Raw genomic sequence first — 27,180 nt, forward strand, 5'->3', positions numbered from 1 at the left:
AGCACTAAAATAAATTGCTAAAAGAATTACTGTAAAGAAATGGCTCCCTGTTGCAGTTACCCCCCACTTTTTGCCTGATACTGATGCTGACTTGACTGAGAAGTGTGCTGGGACCCTGCTAACCAGGCCCCAGCACCAGTGTTCTTTCACCTAAAATGTACCATTGTTTCCACAATTGGCACACCCTGGCATCCAGATAAGTCCCTTGTAACTGGTACCTCTGGTACCAAGGGCCCTGATGCCAGGGAAGGTCTCTAAGGGCTGTAGCATGTATTATGCCACCCTAGAGACCCCTCACTCAGCACAGACACACTGCTTACAAGCCTGTGTGTGCTGGTGAGAACAAAATGAGTAAGTCGACATGGCACTCCCCTCAGGGTGCCATGCCAGCCTCTCACTGCCTATGCAGTATAGGTAAGACACCCCTCTAGCAGGCCTTACAGCCCTAAGGCAGGGTGCACTATACCATAGGTGAGGGTACCAGTGCATGAGCATGGTACCCCTACAGTGTCTAAACAAAACCTTAGACATTGTAAGTGCAGGGTAGCCATAAGAGTATATGGTCTGGGAGTCTTTCAAACACGAACTCCACAGCACCATAATGGCTACACTGAAAACTGGGAAGTTTGGTATCAAACTTCTCAGCACAATAAATGCACACTGATGCCAGTGTACATTTTATTGTAAAATACACCCCAGAGGGCACCTTAGAGGTGCCCCCTGAAACTTAACCGACTATCTGTGTAGGCTGACTAGTTTTAGCAGCCTGCCACAAACCGAGACATGTTGCTGGCCCCATGGGGAGAGTGCCTTTGTCACTCTGAGGCCAGTAACAAAGCCTGCACTGGGTGGAGATGCTAACACCTCCCCCAGGCAGGAATTGTCACACCTGGCGGTGAGCCTCAAAGGCTCACCTCCTTTGTGCCAACCCAGCAGGACACTCCAGCTAGTGGAGTTGCCCGCCCCCTCCGGCCAGGCCCCACTTTTGGCGGCAAGGCCGGAGAAGATAATGAGAAAAACAAGGAGGAGTCACTGGCCAGTCAGGACAGCCCCTAAGGTGTCCCGAGCTGAAGTGACTCTAACTTTTAGAAATCCTCCATCTTGCAGATGGAGGATTCCCCCAATAGGGTTAGGATTGTGACCCCCTCCCCTTGGGAGGAGGCACAAAGAGGGTGTACCCACCCTCAGGGCTAGTAGCCATTGGCTACTAACCCCCCAGACCTAAACACGCCCTTAAATTTAGTATTTAAGGGCTACCCTGAACCCTAGAAAATTTGATTCCTGCAACTACAAGAAGAAGGACTGCCTAGCTGAAAACCCCTGCAGAGGAAGACCAGAAGACGACTACTGCCTTGGCTCCAGAAACTCACCGGCCTGTCTCCTGCCTTCCAAAGATCCTGCTCCAGCGACGCCTTCCAAAGGGACCAGCGACCTCGACATCCTCTGAGGACTGCCCCTGCTTCAAAAAGACAAGAAACTCCCGAGGACAGCGGACCTGCTCCAAGAAAGGCTGCAACTTTGTTTCCAGCAGCCTTGAAAGAACCCTGCAAGCTCCCCGCAAGAAGCGTGAGACTTGCAACACTGCACCCGGCGACCCCGACTCGGCTGGTGGAGATCCAACACCTCAGGAGGGACCCCAGGACTACTCTGATACTGTGAGTACCAAAACCTGTCCCCCCTGAGCCCCCACAGCGCCGCCTGCAGAGGGAATCCCGAGGCTCCCCCTGACCGCGACTCTTTGAATCCAAAGTCCCGACGCCTGGGAGAGACCCTGCACCCGCAGCCCCCAGGACCTGAAGGACCGGACTTTCACTGGAGAAGTGACCCCCAGGAGTCCCTCTCCCTTACCCAAGTGGAGGTTTCCCCGAGGAATCCCCCCCTTGCCTGCCTGCAGCGCTGAAGAGATCCCGAGATCTCTCATAGACTAACATTGCGAACCCGACGCCTGTTTCTACACTGCACCCGGCCGCCCCCGCGCTGCTGAGGGTGAAATTTCTGTGTGGGCTTGTGTCCCCCCCGGTGCCCTACAAAACCCCCCTGGTCTGCCCTCCGAAGACGCGGGTACTTACCTGCAAGCAGACCGGAACCGGGGCACCCCCTTCTCTCCATTCTGGCCTATGCGTTTTGGGCACCACTTTGAACTCTGCACCTGACCGGCCCTGAGCTGCTGGTGTGGTGACTTTGGGGTTGCTCTGAACCCCCAACGGTGGGCTACCTTGGACCAAGAACTGAACCCTGTAAGTGTCTTACTTACCTGGTAAAACTAACAAAAACTTACCTCCCCCAGGAACTGTGAAAATTGCACTAAGTGTCCACTTTTAAAGTAGCTATTTGTCAATAACTTGAAAAGTATACATGCAATTGAAATGATTCAAAGTTCCTAATGTACTTACCTGCAATACCTTTCAAACAAGATATTACATGTTAAATTTGAACCTGTGGTTCTTAAAATAAACTAAGAAAAGATATTTTTCTATAACAAAACCTATTGGCTGGATTTGTCTCTGAGTGTGTGTACCTCATTTATTGTCTATGTGTATGTACAACAAATGCTTAACACTACTCCTTGGATAAGCCTACTGCTCGACCACACTACCACAAAATAGAGCATTAGTATTATCTATTTTTACCACTATTTTACCTCTAAGGGGAACCCTTGGACTCTGTGCATGCTATTCCTTACTTTGAAATAGCACATACAGAGCCAACTTCCTACAATTACCAACGCACTTGTCTCAATAAATGTTGATAGACCTGGTATCCTTGACGTGGTTTTCCTCTCACTTGTTGCCATTAGACCTACTCTTTTTTCTGGCCTCATGACTCTGGGCACTTTACCACTGCTAACCACAGCTAAAATGCTTGACGTACTTGCTGCTTAAAACACATGAACACTCGCTTATACCTAAATTGGCATATTTAATGTAATTATAAGTTCCTACTAAAGTGCATTACAAATGCCTAGGGCCTGTAAATTAAATGCTGACTCTGCCACCCACTTGAGTAGTTCTTTAAACATGCCTCAGGTCTGCCACTGCAGCCTGTGTGCAGTTTTAAACTACGATTTAGACCTGGAAAATTCAACATTTTGCCAGGTCCAATCCTTCCTTTTTAATACATGAGTCACCCATAAGGTAAGCCTTGGACAACCACAACTGCAGGGTGCAGTATATTTAAAAACTTGCAAGTGTAGTTTTACATTTTGGATGTCCTGGGAGAGAAAAATTCTTACATTTGTTTTTCACTATTGCAAGGCTGGAGTTGACAATTTTTTATAAGTATAATTTCCAAATGGGAAGAGATCTCTGATTCATGTTTGGTGTCTCTGGAATCCAAATTTAGAATCCTAACTTATGATGAAGTCAGGTTTTAAACCACAGTTCTGAAAATGCCACTTTTAGAAAATTAGCATTTTCTTGTCTTAGCCATTTGGTGTCTGCATCCTGTTTCTGGTCACATGACCGAGTGTAGTTGGCAATTGGGTTTTGTGTGCTCCTTCTAGACAGCCACACACACTGGGAGTTTAGATGCGACTGGATGGGTTCAGACTCATTTACACCTGAATAGGCTGTGTCCTGCCTCCATACAAAGGGCTGCATACCCCTGTAGTTAGTCAGGGCATCTGTGCACTTCAAAGGCATGCTTCTTGAAGCTTCTCCCCACTTCACAGGCACAACTGTGTATATAAAAGAAGGACCTCAGAAACCACCAATTCACTACACTATTGGGCCTGTGGATACTCTGCCAGGAAGAATGAATGCTGTGCTGCTACAAGGACTGCCACTCTACTGGACTGCTGCTCTGAAGGAACTGCTGCCTTGTTGTGCTAACCTGCTGAAATCGTACCTGGGTGAGGACTGGACCTGCATCCCTTGAACCCAGAACAACTCCAAGGGCTAGCTGGCTGGCCTTCTGAGCTGAAGTTTGGAGACATAGCAGGCTTCCCCAACCGAGCATCTACACCTTGAGTCTGCCATCTGTGAGACTTCCATGCCAAGGGGTGGCATCCCAGTCTTTGACCCTTGGAAGTAGGCTTAAGGTGCTCTATCAGCCTCTGTGGATCCAGCGGAACCGACATCTTCACTGCTGTGAGGAGTAAACCCGATTAGAACTGACGCATCACTGCACCTCATGGATTAGAACCACCGTAAAAGACGTGCATCGCAGCCCAGCATCACATAGGAACCACTGCTGAGACACGCATCCCCGGCACAGGCCCTCGCATCCTCTGTCAATGGTAGTGTTGACACCGCACTCCTAATCACAGAAACGCATCTCCTTGGAACTAATACATCCCCTCAAAATTCTGTATCTTTGTTTCTATCAATTGGATTTTTGTTGTTTTGGGCTTTTTATATTTATTACATTTTGCTCTATTTTTCTAACCTGTGCGGGATTTTTTTGTGTGCCGTATCCACTGTTTTACTGTTCAAAGTGTCACACAAATACTTTACACATTGCCTCCAAGTTAACCCTGACTAGCTACCAGTTGGTTGAGCATAGGTTAATTTGGGATTTGCTTGTGCCTTACCCTGACTAGGACTGTGGTTGCTGCTTGACCAGGGCTCACATCCTAGTCAACCAGTAACCCAATTTCTAAAAGATGTCAGTAACAAAACCTCTTTTAAACTTCTCCCAATCATATACTACATCGCAGCCCCACCTCCATAGCATACATAAAAGGGGGCTCACCACCCCAGAATGAAATTTTTTTTTACAATTGTTCTACAAAGCTGGCAGCTCTAAATATATTTAGAATCCAAACATTACAGTTATGTTCAATTAACCTTTAAAAAATGCAATTAAACATGATTGTTGAGATGCTATGGCCAACATTGTCTACCTAAAAGAATAAAGTAACCACAGTGTGATTCTTTGTCAGAAATGTGGGAGGGGGGGGGCTGAAAATCACTTGAAGTCCTTCTCCCTTTTACACTATTCACAGCCAGGAGAATGTTAACAAAAGAACATAGTGATGGCCCATTAACGAGTGGCTCAATGAGTTTTGTTCTCAGCTCAAAGCACTCTTTTCAGCATCATGCTCCTCTTGGCCAGTGTCTGGCCCCTGAGGATCATTTGGAGACCTTACATCTTTGACACCTATTCACTGCCAAGAGAATGGTAACAAAAAAACATAGTGATGGTGATGGCCCCTCTGATGAGTGGGTTAATGCGCTTTGTTCCCCACTCAAACAAAGCACTGCTTTCAGCATGATGCTCCTCTTGGCCAGTGCCTGGCCCCTACATCAGGGTATCCTACCCTCCCACCTCCCCCAATTTGCAGACCTCTGCTCAAGAGTCCTGGCCCTGCTTCTTTAACATTCACTTAAACACGACTACCAACAAACTTATTTGAAAAAGAGTGAGCAACTGGGGCAAAACGGACTCTGTTGCACAAATAATCATTTCTCTGGCCTCCCAGTAAACTATAAAGAGTAGGTCTGCAGACTAATGACCACTCCCAGAGATGTGATTCTCTGAAAGCCAATACAAAAGACATGCACCCAGATCAACACATTCTGTTCTAAGATTTTGAAAGAAATGACCTCCATTATACCACTCTTATCTATCACTCAAGGACTTGTTGTTATTGTTTCTACCTCCCAATATACCTTTTTGTCAACGTAAAGCCTAAACTACATTACCTGCTTACATCAATCGCCATTCAACAAGTAACCATCCACTGTAAAGGATCTAATTTGATGAAGTTTTAGCTGTGGTGGACTGCCATTTGTCTCGCTCAAAGAATCAAAACTAACTTGTCAAAAATCATATTCTGTTCCAGTCAATAGTTCAAGACGTACTATCAGACTTTAAAAAAAAAAAAAAGAAAAAAAAAAAAACAACAACATGTGTCTATTACTTATACACTTCCTTTCCATTATATCTGCTTTTCGGACATGCGCATTATCATCTTAAGAGTTTGGTGAATTTGGAAATTAATTTAAAAAAAATGGTAAAAACTTTAAAACTACTTTTCTGGGATTCTGCGTTTCAGCCATCTGTGCCTAGGGTGGGCAAGGTGTAAATCATGGAAGTAGTGACTAATTTCAGAGATGAGCTTTCATTTCTGTATGTACTGCTCTCATATCTTAAAGGTGATACCATGTCCAAACCCTTGCTTGATCATTATTTGTCAAACTTTGTTTCACAAACAGAGTGCGCTATGAACTATAAAGCTCCTTTGGGTACTCTGGAAGATACAGTAGCATTGGATCAGTAGGATTTACATGCCTTATGAAATCTGCAAAATTATCTGAACCAGTTTTAGGACTGGCTTGACAGTGCAGGCTGTCTGCAACACGTATTGTTTCCAATTCTTTAAAGTATACATCAAGTGACTGGCTCACCTCTGAAGATTTATGGTCTCACCTCTTGCCATTGGCTATTTGGTACATCATTACACCTTCCATGTAGTGGTTTTATTGGAATACATGAGAGACTATACTACATCTAAATATTACACTCAATTAACTCTTGTATGCATTTTAACTAGAAAGCAATACTTTAGTGGCTATTTTCCCTGTCACTGGCAAACCCAATGGGACACATGTATGTGAGAAACAGCACCTGTGCATTCAACATATACAAACATAATTTGTCTTTGATTACATGACATAGCACATTAAAACCCAACCTAATGATTTTGCTAATGCTAATTTATTGATTGGTTTGGTTAACCCACCGGTCCAAATCACTGAAAACCAGAGAATCATGTTAGTCTAACTTCTTAAAGATCCCAAGATTGTTTTCGGTAAACATTTTACTTTACTGCTCTTCACCAAATCTAGTAGGTTGTTCCAGATCCCCAAATTCATACCCCCCCACCTCCAAAAAAGTGATCTTACACCCGAGGCACACATTAATCTCATATGGTATCCCTTCAGTTTTAGGACTACTTCAAAGTAAAGAAAAAACTGCTCTGAGTTGTACTGTATTTGTTATCTTTAGTAAACTAAATGTTCATTGTATCATACCATACCACCACCCTTTCTTCCATGGCTTCATATGTTGGGGGTCATCAAACATACATGATATTTCACCATGTTGGTAGCCCCGCTCCGTACCATCCCATTTACTTTCATCCATCTGGATATATGGTACCCAAAAAACAAGAAATCTAGAACATTTGTAGCAAGCACTCAAGTGAACAGCCCAGAGATAGAAAACATGTTTGTGTCAAGGTTCTTTTTTGTGCTTGTGCAGATATCCTTTCGTGCTCTTCCAAAAAAAACGGACATACTTCTGCCTTAGATTACCCCTGAAGCTCATAGAAGACAATAGCCCAGTTTTCTCATCTATGCATGGATGTGGAATTCCTATCGCCCGAGACATATTGTTTGAGATCAAGGGCAACAAGTTTTCATGTTTATTTTGTCCTTGGGACAAGTAGGCCCAACCCCCTGCAGCACAAACCTTTTGGCTGGCTGCCAGTTTACAGAGAAGGGACTGTCTGCAGTTGAGGTAATGTGTGTGTCTATATGTTAATGGTGCTCAAACTTGTATTTATGGTTCTTTATTGAAAAGCCTTTGTTATTAGGATGAGTGCTGTAAAAACCGCTTTAAGGTTAAACTGCACTACTGACACTGGTTCCAGTATAAAACAAAAAGTGTACACACATTTGAAAAGTTTGGCAATATAAGGCTAAGTGTAATGCTCCCAGAATGCTTTCTTATTATATGCAAATGTTTGCAGAGGCTTGTAAGCAAGAGTGATGTTTCTTTTCTTTCAAAATAAAACTTTCAGTAAAAAAAAAAAAAAATGCTGGTAGTAAATCAAAACCTATCGCCACTATGAAATTTTAGGTGCTATTTCTTTGAAGTGTAATTTAGTAAAATCTCTTGATGCATGCCAGTATGTCCAAAGAATATTCCTGGTGGAAAATCAGTGTAACATTTTCAACATGATTATGGGATGCATGAAAATAAACAAATAATAGCAAACTCAACCGATCCAATATTTGTTATGAGTCTATTGGTTTTGTCAATGCATGTCTTGTTTTGACGTGGCATTTGTAACACTTTATTGTTGTGAGAGCTGCCAGGCCCTTATCACTGTAACGAACACTGGCAAAAAAAAAAAACTTTTTGGTCTCAAAAGGCACACATTGCCACTAGTGGTTTAACAAAGTTCCCGCAATCCTCGCGGTGCAGGGAGACCCATCCAGGGGAGCCCCTCAGCACAGCACCTGCCCTGTGTGGGTCTGGAAGGGGGGCCCTCCATGTTTTCTTTGCAGAAGGGCCCCCTCAAGGTTCATTGCACCATTGGCTGCCACAGTAGTTCCTGGCACTGAACAAAACTACTTTGTGTGACAAAATTCTCCTTGTGCAACAGCAGAATGTGATCACTCATAGTAAAGCCAGCCGATAGAGAGAGAAATAGAATATTAATTAAAACAAAATGTCTTGGTCAATGCCAGACCTAATTAGGGACCCAAATCTTAAAGAAAGTCACAAAAGTGCACCCATGCTATATGTCTTTGAGTTGGTGGCTTTCATGAATTCACAAGAATTTACAGAAGTAGACAAGGAAATCGTACTCCTAGAAAATATCTGAACTGTATTTTAGCACAAGTACTTATGCATGTGTAGATTTGCTCATGCGAAAATCTTTTGAGCGTTTACAAGTTCATGTGGACTCCAACCACTTTTTCCCCCCCAATCCTGGAAAAACTTCTACTTCTGCCATTGTCAGGAGTAAATTTCCAACCTTTCTCAGTATCGGGAAAGATTAGATAAGAGCTAGTGAACATCCTTAAAACATGCAAGTTATTAGGTTTGCAGACTGAAAGGCATTCCATCCCTGTGACTATTGCTTACTGCTTCCTCCAGCCCTGGTATGCAGATCTGCAGAAAGGTAGCAGAATAAAGAAATTGCCATAGCAGGGATTGAAATTGCAAGTATTCAAGCCCTGCTATAGATTCGCCCTGGCATGATCAGAGAAGCTATTATAAGAACTCTTATAGAATGAGATTGCTTCCATAATTTGTCGCCGCACTACATGGCACCATAGGGGCGAGTAGATTTTCTTTACAGGACAAGTAGATTTAAGAAGCAACCTGTCCCTTGGACAAGTAGATATTTTATTAAATTCCACAACCCTATGGCAGGATAGGCAGCCATATGTCAAGCGTAACAATTACAAGCATTCAGTAAAACCAGTATCAGTGACTCCATTCCTAGTATTTGGATAGCTGTTGCAGGTTTAGAATCATCCTCTAACATTGCATCATCATTTTGACTATTAGGCAGGTAATCTAGACACTGAAAGGAAAACTGCACTGGAACATAAACCAGAATCCAACCCAGTGAGGAATATCAATGTTCCATCTTTGTTAAGCAATGTTGTCACTTTCAGGCACTAGTGGATTAAACTTAATTAAGGCAATTAACTGCACTGAGTTGCAAAAATGTTTTTTTGGGGGGGGGGTCCTACTAGTGGTTACAAATATTCAATTCACTAGTCACAGGTAACTAGGGCAAATCTCCTTTCATTGGTTACTTTACTGCAATTTTTGCACTTCTGCATGAGACGTGCATCTTCTATTTGCAGAAGGCCAATAGCAACTCCCATTACTAAGAAACTGAAAGAAATCAACTACGCTAGCTGTCCACCTTGGCTTGTGTAGGCAACAGATCATATGTGTATGCATTCTCTCTTCTATACCTCCTTTGCACCAGGGAAGTACACATTTCTTTGTTGCTGGAATTGCCTCATGCTGTTCAAATCGCACTTATCATTGGGGAAGAGTGAATCTTTCTCTATAACAAGCATTACCTGCCAATGACCACCTCAGTAAGGTGGGGATTCTGTCATCCAACATTTTGTGCTGTGGGACTGCATCAGCTGAATTAGCATAAGTTCATGGAGATGACCCCACATTTTTATATGGAGATATAATTTTGAATTTCAGCGGTCAGCAGGATGAAGTGTTGAAAGAGATATGGACAAGTGTTCGACAGAGAGAATGAGTAGATTTTTTATGTAGTCTTTATGATGGAAAAAACAGAAGAGACAAAAAACAGAAAAAGTAGCAACGATTAAAGATTTGGGCTGGAAGATTTGTTTTCTTACATGCAGATTCCTGGAGAGGTTTGATTGCTGTTCCTATACAGGACAAAGGGCCACAAGACTATTTTAAATTGTATAGATTTAATCGGCACTGGACGTACCAGGCTCAAGTTTTGATTCACACTTTTGTGTCCAAAAGGACAAGTCGAAAGAAAAACAACTTTGATAATGCATCAAGCGAGATTAGGTAAATGTCCATTTTACATTTGTTGCTGGATAAAACAAAATGTTGCAGATAAAAGTACTTCATATTCACGGTTGCTTTTTAAGCATAGTCAAAGAGATAATTTTGATTGATTAGTCAGCCTCCGGTTTTAAAAAAAAGAAAGCAAAATAAGTTAATACATTTTCACAAACAGAGAGGGCTTTGTGTCGGCTCTCTTCATCTAGCGGTCTGTTAAACTGTCAATCACATTTTGTTACTGCCCACCACTCTATACAGTAGGAGAAATGGGTCAGATAACTTCACCTTTTAGCAGTATGAGGAATAGCCCTTTGCCACAGGGAAATTGCTCATCTGTCCAAAAAGAAGAGCACTTCAGTGAATGGGCTGGAGGGCCAAACTTTTTTAATTTTTTTGATTGTTAACTAAGAACGTTTGATAAAGGAAGCTTAAAAAAGTATCTGAAGGCACGATTATCAGATAAGGAGGTAGACGGCGAGGTGTTTACCGCTGTAGGCAAATAGCTATACTCAAGGGTGTCAAATTCTAGGTTAGGCAAAATCTTCATTTACAAATTTTTCAGAGGAAAATTTTTAATGAACTAAATAATACGTTTAACCCCTTATCTAAACCCTTCCGTTCCTGCGCACCAGGAGGAAAAAACAGTGCTGGACATGGAAGAAATGAGTACTTGTGCAGCAGTTCTACAACCTCGCATAACAAGGGATCCATGAGACATTTTCAGCACCAGTTTACAATAACACCTAGCCTTAATGGAGTATTGCTCCCTCGTTATGAATGCTCCCCTCCCCCCCAAAGTCCCATATAGGCAAAGGGTTTGCCCTGTCTCCTCCCGGGCTTATCGGGCTGTCGTGGAACGATCCACGAGATCGAACTTGGATTGGTCAGGGAACAGGATAGGATGGTGCCTTGGGCAAGGGGATAAAAGGCAGGGGCTGGGTGTGGGCGGCCTATTTGGCGGCCTCCGTTGTCACACCCAGTGGGCGTTTTGTCTTCGTGCCAAGGCGTTTTTTAAGGCGTGTTTTGAGGCAAGTGTAGGCGGTGTTAAGTGTGTTTTTGGGAGGAGTTGTTGGTTCTTGTTAGCTGTTTTGAGAATAGTGTTATTATGGAGCCGAGTAGGGTAGTAAAAGCTCTAAAAGTTCTTCAAGATGAAGGAAGGGAGGATTTAATTAAAGAGGGTGTGCTGGAAGAGGCTTGGGTGGGGTTAAGGAGGCCAAAACGGCTTTCAGCCGAAGGTGTATCAGCTGTTGTGGCGGCATGTTCTTCGCCACCAAAGTCCGGTAAAAGGTTTAGGGCTAAGAGCGCTGCTGGGAGGAAAGTTTTGCGCTCACCTGAAGTTTTGCAGGTTGTGGCTGAATCAAGTGGGCCTCTGCAGTCTGTGGCAGGGATGCGGAGGATGCGGGTGTCTGTCTGCCCAGGCGTCAGGGCTTGTCGCTAGTGAGGCCTGTATCGGCAGGCGGGATGGGTGCTGGCCTCATGACTGCGGTGGCGGTGGGCGGCCGCATGGGGGGCTCAGGTTCAGAGCACGCATGCACGTTTAGTTAGGCGTGTGCAAGCTTGATTGCCTTTGGAAAGAGGCGTTGAGCATATGACGGCCATTTAGAGGAAAGGCCCTTAGGAGGCGTTTCCAATATGGCGGCACCCAGTAAGGTTTCTCGACTGATGTCGGATTTTGACAAGAGTAGAGCGGACACGCCTGTTAAGATGGCGGCACCAGTGTCTACTGCAAATAATGATGTGGTTATCATTTCAGATGAGGATGAGGAGCAGCAGGTGAGTGCAGATAGTGAACTAGTTCAGAGTTCTAAAGGCAGGGTGGGGTTTTATGGTCAGAGGTGTGCCAGGTTTATGCAGTGGATACCTAGGGTGGTCAGTCCAATGCTGCACAGGGTGCAGTCTTGGGAGTTAGGGAATCAGGCGGTTCTTCAGTTAGGTGAACAGGTTGAGTTAGTGGATGATAGTGGGGCTGTGTTTAAAGGTAGTGTGTGTGGTGAGGCGAGTAGTACTGCTGTAGTGGGTAGGGCATACGTCAGCCTAGATTTTTGGCAGCCTGATAGTGGTGACGGGACCTCTGGGTGTGACACATCCAATGCTTTGAGCGGACATGGGGTGCAGGCGAGTCACCGGCGATCTGGGCGGATGGTTGGTGATCAGAGCCTGCCGTGAAGGTCCGGGCACCTTCAGAACACCGGCCTGAAGGGAGGGTTCGACCCAGAGTGGTCTACCCGACTTCGGGGGAGACAGCTGGAGCTGACGATGTACAGCCATCCACTAGCCAGGGCGCTGGTGCTGGTTGGGCTTCTATGGACGAAGAATTACTTGATTATGAAGAGGACATGGAAGAACCAGTTACGTCACGAAAGCGGGTTGTGGTGGCAGGAGACGTGCCTGGTGTGGTCCAGGGCGGCCATGCTAAGGCTCACCGCCAGGATGTGTCCGCTGGCAACTTGCCTAGAGGTGAGGATGGGTTTGTTGGGTCTTTGAGAGTGCATGAGTTGCGGGAAAATTTGGGGGACTTGAGTCGGCCAAGGGTCTTGAATGTTATGGGTGGTTCAAGGGAGATAAGGAGTAAGGTGGATGCATCCATTCAGGTGAGTTCGGTCACAGAGGTTGATGGTAAGTTGGAGGTAAGTGGTGGTAATGGTGATGGGTCAGTTAAAAAGGCTGAATCGGGTGAGGTGGTAAGACGACCTCAGGCGTTAACACGGGTGGTGATGAAGTGGGGGGTGGAATCAAGTCCAAGAAGCTACCTTATATGGGAGTGTCGATGCCTTTGAGGGCGCATCTCACTCTGAATTTGGAAAGGGGAGTTCATTGATGTTTTTAAATTGCTTCATAGGGAGGTTCAGGTGAAAGAAGGGTCAAAGGAAGAAGAATGGGAATTAGCTAGGAGGCCTAGAGTACCAACCACGATAGAGAATTGGACTTCGGCCTTTTTGATTTACGCTAGTGTTTACTGCGAGAAACATCAGGATTCTTGTGTAGCCTTGTTAAAGTACATGGATGTTGTACGGAGAGCTCAAATGGATTTCGGTGGTTTAGGTATGATGAGGAATTCAGGGCGAGGAAGGCAATGGACTCAACTAAGATGTGGGTGAAATTGATAATGAATTATGGATGCAATGGTTACGGACTGCAGGGAACGCGCCCACAACGCATACGGCGAGTGGATTACCGGTTCAAAATAAGCCCTTTCAGGGGCGTCCCACCCAAGTTGGGGTGGGTTTCGGGCACAGGGGACAATTTCAAGCTAATGGGGCATGCTGGTCCTTCAACAGCGGTCTTTGTAACAGACAGCAATGTAAGTTTAGACATGTGGGAGACACCCAGCGTACCAATGCTTCGGTGGGATTCCATGGTCTTGGCATGGGCCACCGTCAACAGGTGGCGACAGAGGTAGAGGATTTATGCAGCAAGTTGCAGGAAAAGGGCCCTACGCCTATTAATTTTGATGTAGAACTGGATTTGGGCAGGATTGTTGGGCCTTTTTTTAGAGTGGCCACTGTAGAATCTGACTATTTCCCCTTTGGGTGTGGTCCCTAAAAAACAGGTGGGTGAGTTTTGGTTGATCCATTATGCATTGGTGGATGAAGCTATTGCGTTGGTATGGAAGTGTGGGAAAGGTGCAGAAATGGCGAAATCAGATATCGAGTTAGCTTTCAGATTGTTGTCTGTCCACCCGGGTGATTTTTCCTTATTGGGAATGCAGTTTGAAGAGGCCATATATGTTGATTGGATGTTGCCTATGGGGTGTTCAGTTTCCTGTTCTTTGTTTGAGATGTTTAGTTCATTTTTGGAGTAGTGTTTTACATTTCAGGGTGGTGGTAGATTAGTGACTCATTACTTAGACGATTTTTTCTTTGTTGGGAGATTGTGGCAGAGCATCGAGTGAATTTGAGCGTTTGATGTCTCTTTTTGGTGTCCCGTTGGCAAGAGACAAGACTGAAGGGCCTGCAACATGCCTCATTTTTGGGGTATAGAATTGCACTCTGACAGAATGGAAGTGAGGTTGCCTAGGAACAAAGTACAGCAGTTGGCTGCTATGCTTGACGAAGCTGTGAGGAAACCAAAGATGGAGTTGCGTCAGGCACAATCATTGCTTGGTCATTTTAATTTTGCTTGTAAAGTGGTTAGGGTTGGCAGGGCGTTCTGCCGCAGGCTCGGTTTCGCGATGCAGGGTGCTTTTTTGTCACATCACCATATTTGCCTTAGGGCATGTGTTAAAGAAGATTTACGGATGTGGATTGAGTTTGAGGGATTTTAATGGTGCGACGATGATGGTGGAGGATGAGGACTGGTTTTGGCATATTCAGATATTTTCGGATGCGTCTGGTGCTCATGGATTTGGCTTGTTTTGGGATGGTCATTGGGCAGCAGAGGCATGGCCTGTGAGTTGGAAATGAGCAAATCGTAGCATTGCATTTTTGGAATTTTTTCCTTTAGTAGTGGCTTTGGCAATTTGGGGTAGGTTTTTGGCCAATAAAAATGTCATTTTTAATGTGGACAATCAGACTGTGGTGCATTTAGTTAATTCCCAGAAGGCAAAGGATGAAAAGGTACTTAAGTTGTTGAGGATTTTCTTGCTGAATTGTTTGAAGTTCAATATTTTGTTCAAGGCTCGACATGTGCCTGGCATTAATAATGACATCGCTGATGCCCTATCTCGATTTCAGTGGCAGAGATTCCGTGGTTTGGCGCCAGGAGCAGATGTTCAGAAGACGGTCATACCTGGGGAGTTGTGGGAAATAGGAGATTGAGGATACTGGAGCAATTTCTGCAGTCTATAGCTCCGTCGACGAGGAGGACTTATTTTCAGGTGTGGTTGAAGTTTCTGGATTCAGGTGCGGTACGAAGATCAGGTGGGTTTGATGTGATCTCCAGGAGACAGGATGATGCTGTTTGTTTCGTTATGCAACAGATTGAGGCTGGTTTAACGGTGGTCATTATATCGGGTAAGTTATCTTGTTTCTTTTTATGGTAAGTATTTTTGGGGTTACGATCCAGTGGAAGGTGAGTTATGTAGGAGGATTTTGGCTGGTTGGGCTCGGTCAGGTGGTGTGAAGTGGTGTGAGGTGTGATCGGAGGCGCCCTATCACGTATCATCTTCTGAGGGCTTTGTTGGGGAGTTTGGGCGACATTTGTTTTTCAGATTGGGAGGTATGTTTGTTTTCTCTCTGTATGTCGTGGCTGTTTCATGGGGCTTTTCGTATTTCTGAGCTTTTGGGTGTGAATGGGAGAGATGGGCTCATTTAGGAGAATGTTCAAGTAGGAGCGGAGGGTATTTGTATATGGTTACCTTTTCCCAAGGGGGACCAGCTGGGGAGGGGTCAGGAGGTGTTATTAAAAGCTAAACAATCTAGTGATTGTCCAGTGCGTTGCTGGTTTTCCTTTACAGCGCGGTTGCCACATGCTTCAAGGTTTGTATTTGTTCATCAGGCTGGGACGCATTTATTAGCATCACAGTTATTAGCTGTATTGAGGATGTCTGTCAGGAGATAGGGTTTGGATCCTAGTAGCTACGGTACACACTCTTTTAGGATTGGGGATGCTACGGAAGCGAGAAGACAAGGTAAATCAATCGGATCAGTCGAATAAGCAATTGAGTAGGTGGAGATCGAGATGTTGTCAGAGTAACGTGCGCTCTTTTAAGCAGTAGGTTTTATTTCAGGGGGGGGGTTCAGCTTGTTGTATCTTCGTTGTTCATTCTCGTATCGGGCTTTCCTATACCTGTAACTCTCTGCTTTGTACTATTCGGTTTTCTTTCTTGGGGTTTTTGGTATGCATGAATGCAAGATATGCTACTTAACATATTTTTTCTTGTAGGTTGTGTCAGGGTCCTGACAAGGTGTGCGCGTGTGGATTGTAGGACACTCCTTTGTTCGCTGGGCGGAGAAGCAAGCTGCATCGTAGCATTTTGGGAGGCAATTGGGGCTTGATGGGGCCAGGATAAAAATTAGTTGGGTAGGAAAGAGTGGTATGAGATGAGGTGAGTTACTTTATGTGTTGGCTAAGAGGATGGAGCGGGGGGTTTGTCCAGCTTTATTGGTTTTACACTTGGGGGAGAATGATTTGGTTGTATTGTCAGGTATTAGTTTGTTGAAGGTCATGAAGTTAGATTTATGCAGGATTAAAGAACGTTGGTCAGGTACGCATATTGTTTGGACGAGTTTGGTGCCGGGGAGGGTTTGGAGGGGCGCCAACTCGTTTAAAGGGATAGAAAAGCAGCCTAGAAAAATTTACAGGGAAATTAGGAGTTTTTGCAAGTCTCAGGGTTTTTCGGTTCTTACTCATGAGAATATTGTGGTTTCGGATGTGGAGTTGTTTCGGCAAGATGGTGTGCATTTATCGTTTTTGGGTAATGAACACTATTTGTTAGAGCTTCGGCTGTTGATTGCTGAATTAATGGGGGAACGTTTATGGGACAGGTAGATAGGTTTGGGTGGGGCAGGAAAACGCCTGCTCGGGTTTTCCTGTGTGGCCTTTCGGGGGGAGGTAGATCAGAAAAGATGAGGGCAGGGAGTTTTCACAGACAAGGGTAACTGGAGGAGGTGACTGCAGGACAGATGGGTTAGTCGGGTCAAGATGGAGATGGGACAAGGGGTAGTGCGGTGGGGTCAGTTTAGAGGGAGGGGAGGGGTTAGGTGATGAATTTGTATTAGTGAGGTTTGGGTAGTTATGTGAGGCTGTTATGCCAAGGTTGCAATTTGCCAGGCCTGTTCTATTAAAGCGGCCTTTTACCCCTTTTAAGTGAGTGTCGTGGTCATTTCACTTTTCAGCCCGATGCGGAACATAGAAAGAAAAACTGGCTAATAAGCACTAGAGTGGTTTACTAAATGACTCCACTAAATGACGCAAAGGACATGCATCAGAGAGAAACATGCCTGCTTAGCGTACATAAGTGGCATTCTTGTCCCAAGTACGATAATCGGTGGCGATTTAGATTGGGAAACAGTAAAATGTAGTATTTGCAAGGTATAGGAATATTATTAAGTATTTTTTATAGAGCCTAACATAACCCTTTTAGTATTTATTGGTGCTATAAATAACAGAACTATTATAAAATGTAAAAGAACTCAATTTTTCAACATGGTATTTATAGCGCTTAAAAACAGAAAAACGCAGTATTAAGCGCCATGTAATACGCTACTTACTTATTACAGCTACTACAGGGTTGCTGAAATTTGGAAGACGGCATTAAAAAAATAACGAATGCGGGAAAATGCAGGACAAAAACTATGGGACATAATCAGATCACTATATGTTACCTCATCAGTTGGTTGTGCAAGACTGTCCTAATGTTGAGAGCATACAAAACTACCTTAAAATGTCGAGTTATGGGGACATCAGGGTGCATTTATAAATGGTAGAATGGAACTCACGTTGTCATTGTTTGTCAATGTGTTTTATTAAGGCAACAGGAAATACCTTGTATGAACAATTATTTGTATTAGCTGACTTTGGCTGTAGGTTAACACCTAGCGACTGTTTCTCATGCACGTGGAGCAAAGCCAATATCGACCCCTTATTTTATTTCTAATACAAGCATTTCTAGTCGTACAACCGGACAGGATTGTGAGGTGTTTAACTGTTTTGGCTCCTTGTAGTCAGCACGTTTCTTATAGTAAAAATGTTCCAAACTATGCAGCATTATATTCAACGTGCAATTCAATCATGAATTCGTTTTGCAGAAAACAAAGCAAAGGCGCCAAAAATGCTAAGAAATTATCCACGGGGTGGTTTAATTCTGTCCGACAAGAGGCGATTAAAGATACTGTCCCGGTTGCTCTGTTTGAGGTGGAGACCGTCAAGAAAGCGCCTGCACTTGTCGCTACAGATCGTCTTCCGTTCTGTGTCAATGGTGGAGGTACAAAACCATCGCTCCAAAACTATACAGGAGAGCACTCGAGAGAGGAGCGTAACATACCGGGAAAGAGCCTAACAGACAAAACTTGCGTCCACCAAAACGAGGGACGCCGGGGAAACAGCCGGCAAGGTTGCCAGGAGGAGCCATACAAATAGAAAGAGGGAGGTCAAAAAATATAAAGCAAGGTGCTGTCTGCAAAACTAAGCTGAATTATTTGGCCCATACAGACGTTAAAAACAAACTGCAATTCCCACGTGTACTGTTCCGTTGGCTTAATACGATGTAGCTGAACAAGGAGCACTAAAAAGACTTCAATGTGAGAGTCCTATTGTCATTGTATAGTTGCGGCCGCCATATTACAAATGCAACTTTAAAGGTGCATCTCAAAAGCCAACCAGGGGTTGTATTTTAGTTAGCACTTAAATAATTGACTCAGTGCTTCCTCAAATTGCATCTACACATTTTTTTTTTAACAATTTCAGGGTCGTTCACCTGTACCTTCGACTCTTTTTGCAGTTTGTAAGCGCACTCTAGCCTCCCAGTATCTGCAACTAACCATAGAGAAAGGACTATAGTACCGCCAGTCTCTGAGTTTGCTTTGGGAAACAGAGCACCATCTTTGAATTGCCTCACTCCTGTTTTCAGACTACTAACCAAAGAAAACAACTTTGCCAGAGCAGTTATGCTTCCTTTCTGCTGAAGGAACGTTATCTTATGAATATTATTTAAACATCAAGCGTGTCATGAAGTATCAAGAAATGCACATATTTCTTCAAATTGTAACTAGTTACAAAGTTAATTACCTATATTTACCAGGGGTGGGGGTGGGGGCAGGCTTTGCGAGCTGGAAGGTATTGTTCGGTTTCGACAACCGTTTTATAAAGCATAACCATAGATTTATTGCTAACATCAAGTATCTGCTCCATGACAGCGTTTTGACAACATTTCACTCGGTTTGGTGGGTAATTATGATCACTTTTAGTAAGAAAGTACTAACTATTTAATGGAGCAGCCATGCAAAGGTAACACTAGATACAACTGACATAGAATCAAAGAATGAACTTGGAATGTTTACTAAAAATACACAATCAACTAATAGAAACAACTGTAAATACCTATGATGTTAGTTCATCTGCCAACATAAGTACAAGCAAACCTAGAACAGAATGTTAGAATGAATTTACCACATACCGCCATTTCCTATATAAAAAGACAAAAACAAAATTAAAAAGAAACACAAAAATGGCAACTAAAATGCATGCTATCAATACATTAAAAAATCCTTAATTTTTTTTTTTTAGGAACTAGTCCCCCACCCCCCAACCGCACCCAAGTCTGGTCTTTTTTTTTGGCTATTTTTGGGTAGTTCGCGCTTAGGCCCCCATAACCTTTTGTCCACATAAGGTATCCATGCCAAATTGGCATCCTTCAACCCCCCCCCCCCCCCTCACCCACCCACCCCAACATCATGGATTCTAAAAGGTACCCAAGGTTTGTGGATTCCCCTGGAGAGGACTGAGAAATTAGACTAAATACAGCAAAATATGTTTTTTGGGGGGGGAAAAAGTGGGAAAAAAGTGCGACAGAAGAGAACATCGTTTTTTTCCCTGCTAATGGCAACAAGGGGTTTGTTGTGCTAAAAATCACCATTTTCCCAGCTTTCATGAACAAGCAGACTTGAATCAGAAAAACAATTTAACACAGTTTTGGTATTTTAGTAGAATGTAGCCCATTTTTCGTATTTTTGGTGCTTTCAACCACCTTCCAGTTAGTGGCAGGAATGGTGATGATAGCAATGGTCTATCCCGGAAAACTATACATTTCAAAATTCTGAATTCGGCAAGGAGACATTTGTGTAGATCCTTCAAGACTTCCCTATAGAAAGTAACAGTTGAAATAACAAAAAAAATATTGAAATTGAGTTGAAAACAAAAAAAAAAAAAAAAAAAAAAAATCAAAAAAATAACCCAGCCATTTGTGCCTTTCAAAAGCAATATACCGTTGCGTCTGCTTGACTCTTATGGTTGCAGGGATATATAGGGCTTCTAGGTTCACCAAGAACCCAAGGTACCCAGAGCCAATAACCGAGCTGCACCTTGCAATGGTTTTTCATTGTGTACAGGATATGCAGCAATTAATTTGTAAAATATAAAAAGTGAAAAATAGGCATCAAGGAAGCATATGAATTTTTGAAATGGGAACAAGATATGGAGCTTAGAAGCAGTGGTTATTTGCAAATTTCTGAATTTGGGGATATCCATACTAGCATCTGAATTAGAGTGCATGTCTCCAAATGACCTCTTTCTTACACACAGTCTTACATTTGGAAGGCACAAATGCAGAGAAAGTCCACTGGTAATAACAATTGTTCTACTATTCTGTGTTCCCCCAAGTCTCCCGATAAAAATGGTATCTCACTTGTTTGGGTAGGACTACTATCCGTGATGGGAAACGGCCCAAAATGGACACAGCATATTTTCCCACTGAAAACTGATTTTTGTTTTGCAATGTGCCCAGCTGTGGATTTTGGGCTCTAGCTCAGCCAGCACTTAAGGAAACCTAGAAAACCTGCACATTTCTGTAAACATGTCATCCAAGGGAGTCCAGGATGAAGTGACGTCTGTGGCTCTCACCAGGCTTTATTACCTAGAATCCCCTGTAAACCACAAATTTTTTTACAACTATAAAAAAAAAAAAAAAAAGAAGAAAAAAAAAACACACACACATATATATATATATATATATATATATATATTTCTAGGAGGGAAAGTTCTGAAATCTGACAACAGTCACAAACTTCCTTCTACTCAGTATTCCCTCAAGGGTCCCAATATAAATGGTAACTCACTTGTGTGGGTAAGCCTAGTGCCCGCAACATGAAATGGCCCAAAACGCAACATGGACACATCACATTTGTTCACCCAAAATGGACCCTTTTTTTGCAATGTTCCTAGGTGTGGATTTTGGGTCCTAGCTCAGCCGGCACTAAGGGAAACCTAGCAAACCTGTACTTTTTTGAAAACTAGACACACAAGGGAATCCAGGACGGAATGACTTGTGTAGCTCTCACCAGGTTCCGTTACCCAGAATCCCTCTTAAACCTGTAAAATAGGTCTAAAAACCTATTTTCTCACATTTCTGTGAAGGAAAGTTCTGGAATCTGAGGTGAGCCACACATTCCCTACCATCCAGCATTCCCCTCAGCCTCCCGATAAAAATTATACCTCATTTGTGCACGGGGAAGTGCCTGCGACAGGGAAGGGACAAAAACGTGTAGAAATTAAGGGGAAACCAAAGTGGGTCCAAAGGACAGTTTTTTTTCATGTGTTTTTAGGCTGACTGCTTTGGGCATCCACACAAGTGGGGCAGAGTTTTTATCAGTAAAGACAGGGTAATGCTGAATGGTAGGAATTTTGCGGACTCCAGAAGTTTCCATCACAGAAATGTAGGGAAAATGCACAATTTCAGGCAAAGTTGGAGGTTTGCAGGACATTGTGGGTAAGAAAATGGTGTGGGGTGCATGTGAAGCACACCACCCTGGACTCCCCCCATATGTTTAGTTTTCAGAAGTGTCCAAGTCTGGTATATTTCTCAAGGTGGCAGCGTACCACAGTAAAAAAAAATGCAGCCGCTCACCATTGCAAGTGGGACGTAAGCCAAGTTCTCCTGACCCACATGTAAAAATCAACATCCAAAAGAGTCAAATGTCTTTTTGCGTGCCACTGGGAGGAGACACTTTAGTCTGCAGGGGAGGGCACAAAGACTGTTGCCCCCTTCAGTTGAAGTGGGGACATAATTCCCACCATCTATTCTTTTATCACAACCTGACATGTAGTGGACTGTCTGCCCCGCCCGGGGAGGGCTGATCGGGGGTTATTTATCTCCATATGGGGGGGGGGGGGGGGTGGCAGAAAGACTTTGGTACCCATTAAATGTGGGGGGGATGGGGGCCTGGCCAAGCCCATAATGGGCAGACCCCACCTCTCTATTATAATAAAACAAAAACTGGTGGCTTTCTTCCCCCATGCCCCCGCGGAGCCGATTGGGGTAATACCCCCAATAAACCCCCAGGGGGCTGAAAGATTGCGTCTACTTTTAAGGGGGGGGACTGGGGCATTGCCTTGCCCATTCTGGGCAGCCCCCACCCCTCTTATTAAAAAAAATAAAAATACCTGGTGTCTAGTGGGCTTTCTGCCCCCCCCCCCGAACAGCAGATTGGGAGTAACACTCCCCCATCGGGGGGTATTGGGTGAGTAGTAGAAAGACTGTTCCTATTTTTGTGGGGGGGATGGGGGCATTGCCTTGCCCATTCTGGGCAGCCCCCCACCCTTTACTAAATTTAAAAAAAAAAAAAAAAAAAATTCTGGTGGCTAGTGGGCTTTCTTGTCAAGGGGGGGGGGCGAAGATCAGGGGCTATTGCTCCATCTGCCCAGGGGGGCAGAAAGTCTGTACATCTCCCATTGAAATCAGTGTTCAGGGAGCAAGATATGCCTCTGATCACCAAGGAAAATGAAAGCAAATGAGCAGATCGGCTAATTTTACTTTCATTTTCCCTGTAATGACGCACACCATGCCAATCATCATTTTAGGATGGGGATATTTTAGCCTTGGTTGCTGTAGAGGCTCTTACCCAGCAACCAAGGATGAAAATATTGAAATGAAATCCCTCTGGTGCACAACAAATCAGCTGGAAACACGTAAATTTGACTCCCCTCCCCCCCCCACCCCAAGTCGCAAGACACAATTTATATGTGCACTTAGCACTACCTACGCTGTGTGATGTAACATTATTAATGTAAAGTGTTGCACTTAAACTCTATATTGTAGCGCATTTAATGTAGAATTACAAATAGGAATGGAACAGTGGAAAAGAAAATTGGAAGCGGTATGGAAAGAGTTCGTTTCATAGGGGTGACAAACATACTTGCCTGTTAGAGACAAAAATGGGCCTGGGGTGAGATCCAAATGTTCGCACTGCAGTACTGTTGGTCATTTCACTAAGGTCTGTACTAAGCGGAGTGGAGTTGACCCCGCGAAGAGTGTAATTCTGTAGGGGAGCAGGAAGCAGAGTATGATTTGATGTTGATGGTATCCCAAGCTTTGATGATGCTGTTTTAGGAGTCAAAGAGATGGTTGAGAAGAAATCTTCATCTGTAATGACTATTGGCAGAGTAGACATCTAAACTGTAGCAGATTCACAGGTTTCCTTATACAACTGCACAACATTCAGTGTGGTCTGACAAGTTTGCAAAAGTCTTGGGGAATCAATTAATTTAAACTGATGGGCACCCAGTCACCTTCAGGGGTGAGAGAATTCCCATTTTGGGATACAGATACAGATCGGTGATGTTTGAATTTAGGAGGCAGGAAATGTCAAGGGAAACTGTACGTTGCAGATAAAAGGGCAATCGGTCCTTGGCTGGATTGATCACGGAACCCTAGGTATCACGTTAGACTTCAACAGTGAAGATCACCTCTTGTTGCTGAGAGAACCTGTGATTCATATGGAAAAGAAAATGTTGGAACGGCTTCCCATTGGCTTTTCTGGAACTGTCGGAAAATGAAATGGGTTTACAGGATCTTTTTAAAAGAAGGGGCAATGTCAGGGTGTCAAAGTGAGGAATACACTCATGAATGCGAGCGACCGTGTGATGCAGGATTTGGATAAGTTAGAAGGGAATAGGATTACTGAGCCAGTGGAAAGTGCAGAGTGGCTGGCGCCCTTAGTTGTGGCTCGGAAATCAGATGGGCGTATAAGGTTGTGCATATATCTTAGATAGCTTAATAGAAATATTGTTGTGGATAAGTTTCCACTTCCATAAATCGTTGAACTCTTGTCTAAAACTAAGGGGGTCAAGTGGCTTTCCACAATCTGTCTCACTTCTACTTACCATCAGATCTGCACCAATCAAGCAGAAGTCTGACATAATTTATCTTACAGTTTAGATGTTACAGACTTATACGCAGGCCCTTCGGCCTAGCGTTAGCAGCTGCCATATTCCAGCACCCAATGCATATGTTATTTAAAGATTTTGAGAGATGACATGTTCTCAAGACAATATAGTAGTGATGGGACGAAACAGACAAGAACATAACCAGTTTATAAGGGGCTTACAGCAGTACGAAGAAGGTGTAAGCTTGGTTTGAGGTCTGTAACGTATCTTGGACATGAAGTAGGTAGAGAAGGAATCTCTCAAAAAAAGGACATAAGTCTACTAGCAATGCTCCCGCTCCTGCCACCAAACAGGAAGTTCGATAATTCCTAGCGGTGGCAGAATTTTACTCTAAGTTCATGAGGAATTTTGCTATGAAAAATGTACAGTTTGAGACAGTTACTGACAAGAAAGGAAGAGGTCAAATGGAGCGAGGGGCTACACAAGGACACTGAAGCTAATAAACAGAGCATTTGTACTACCACCCCATACAAGGGTTTGATGCAAGTGTGGTAACTATGGGGGCTAGTGGTAAAAACCTGGATGCTGCATTAACACAGAATTCTAATTTGGGAACTGAATGCACAGTACTGTATGCTTTTCACTCCCTTTTCCTCAGCAAAGGTAAAGTTCACTGCAATAGAGAAGATGTTGGCGGCAGTGTGGGCCATGGAGAAATTCAGGCAACGTTTGTGGTGTAAGAGGTTTATTATACGTACAGATAATAAACCCCTTATCAACATTTTAACATCTGAAGGGGTGGTTAAAGTGACAGCTCAGATCACTAGAATGACTCTAAGACTACTTGATTTTGTGTAGGACGTGGAATATCTACCCGTGAACAAGAACAAGGTAGCTGATTATTTAAGTCGCTCCCCATTAGCCTTAAGTGAACCTTCACCCTGCACTGGAAGCCAAGAAGAAATCTCCCGTGGTTCGATGGAATCTTCCCCTGCTAACGCAGGCACCAAAAGACTGCATCACCGGTCCTCTCGGTCCCCTCTTATCCTGACGAGTGTGTTCCCTGGAACACAGGAACTCTATCCAAGTGACTCCCACAGTCCAGTGATCCTTTAGTTAAAGTTTGGTGGAGGCAAGTCCTTGCCTCCCCACGCTAGACTGCAAACCTGTGTACTGTGTGATTTGCAGCTGCTCCGGCTTCTGTGCACTCCTCCAAGGATTCCTTCGTGCACAGCCTGGCCTGGTTCCCCAGCACTCCATCCTGCAGTGCTCAACCTTCTGAGTTGGACTCAGACGTCAGGGGACCCTCCTTTGTGACTCTGAGCCAGCTCCAGTTCACAAATTTTCTAAGTGCCTGCTCCGGTACTTCTGCGGGTGCTGCCTGCTTCTGTGGGGGCTCTCTGAGTTGCTGAGCACCCCCTCTGTCTCCTCCTCCAAGGGGCGACATCCTGGCCCTTCCTGGTCCCCAGCAGCACCTACAAACCTCTACTGCGACCCTTGCAGCTAGCAAGGCTTGTTTGCGGTATTTCTACGTGGGAACACTTCTGCAACCTTCAGCATGATGTGGGACATCTTCCATCCAAAGGAGAAGTTCCGAGTCCTTTTTGTTGCTGCAGAATCCAAAGCTTCTTCCATCCGGAGGCAGCTTCCTTGCACCTTCATCCGGGGTTTCCTGGGCTCCTGCCCCCCCTGGACACTATTGCGACTCTTGGACTTGGTCCCCTTGCCTTGCAGGTCCTCAGGTCCAGGAATCCATCTTCAGTGCTTTGCTGGTGTTTGTGGTTCTTGCAGAATACCCCTATCATGACTATTGTGTCCTATTGGGGTGGTTGGGGTACTTTACTCCTACTTTTCAGGGTCTTGGGGTGGGGTATCTTGGACACCCTGACTGTTTTCTTACAGTCCCAGTGACCTTCTACAAGCGCCCATAGGTCTGGGGTCCATTCGTGATTCGCATTCCACTTTTGGAGTATATGGTTTGTGTTGCCACTAGACCTATGTTCACCTATTGCTTCCTATTGTAATTCTACACTGTTTGCATTACTTTTCTTACTATTACTTACCTGTTTTGGGTTTGTGTACATATAACTTGTGTATATTACTTACCTTCTAACTGAGGGTACTCACTGAGATACCTGTGGCATATTGTCATAAAAATAAAGTACCTTTATTTTGAGTAACTCTAAGTATTGTGTTTTCTTGTGATATTGTGCTATATGATATAAGTGGTATAGTAGGAGCTTTGCATGTCTCCTAGTTCTGCCTAAGCTGCTTTGCCATAGCTACCTTCTATCAGCCTAAGCTGCTCGAAACACCTCTAATCTACTAATAAGGGATAACTGGACCTGGCACAGGGTGTAAGTACCACAAGGTGCCCACTATAAGCTAGGCCAGCCTCCTACACAGACAACGTGTATACGAAACAATTTTCAGTCATCCTGAATCTGGGGTTAAACCAATTTTGCTTGAACAATCTTACTATTGCATCTTTCCTTATCTGTGTGGGACCATGGAAATGGCTAACCATCAGGGACAAAAAATGATCAGGCAACACAGGATTTCCATCTGCTGAAACCCATATCTCATCCTCATTCTTTACACATCCTGCTCTAACCTAGCTTTGCTGCTCTACATCTTGGAATTCCTCCTGCAGTCTCTTCGCTTCCTCCCAAGTTTCAGCTAAAGTCAACAAAAAAATTGATGTTGGTCACATTTTCAGATTCATTTGAATATTCCTCATTAAATGCACAGGATACGTAAGCTCAGAACTTCATCAGCATATTGGTTGCCAGCTTTTACATAATCTTTTCTGCTCCTGTGTGCTGTGCATTTAACCACCGCAAGATATCGGGGAATCTGCAATGTTTCAAGTAATCTCATGATACTATTCCTCATAATTTACAGGGAATACAGATGACGTCCTAAATCCCCTTTGTAACCACAACTGTCTGAAGTCACAGACAACACCAGTCATGTTAACCACCAGTAAAAATTGTAACATTCAACTGGTCTGAGACACAGCAAGCACTAGAGCGATCTATTCGGCTACTTGGGTAGACGTTACACAACAAAGCCAAGAGGCTTCCACTACGCCTTGAACAGTACAGACACCATAAACAGCTCTTAAAGTACCCAATGCAGACACCAGCTAAGAAGACTATCATA

At 44.0% G+C, this 27,180-nt stretch overlaps 1 protein-coding gene across 5 annotated transcripts in view; it reads right to left on the reverse strand.

Annotated features, from left to right (window-relative positions):
- FRRS1 (ferric chelate reductase 1) overlaps window positions 1-27,180 on the reverse strand; it is a 268,799-nt gene that overhangs the window by 215,278 nt on the left and 26,341 nt on the right. The window contains exon 1 of one of the 5 annotated variants that reach the window (XM_069232145.1): window positions 18,620-18,663. The exons of the other annotated variants lie outside the window; for them this stretch is intronic. The gene's annotated coding sequence lies outside the window, so the exon portion shown is untranslated. Of the gene's footprint in view, window positions 1-18,619; window positions 18,664-27,180 lie in introns of those variants that run through there. 5 annotated transcript variants of the gene reach the window in all.

The sequence above is a fragment of the Pleurodeles waltl genome, chromosome 4_2, assembly GCF_031143425.1.
Source record: "Pleurodeles waltl isolate 20211129_DDA chromosome 4_2, aPleWal1.hap1.20221129, whole genome shotgun sequence".
NCBI classification, from domain to species: Eukaryota; Metazoa; Chordata; class Amphibia; order Caudata; family Salamandridae; genus Pleurodeles; species Pleurodeles waltl.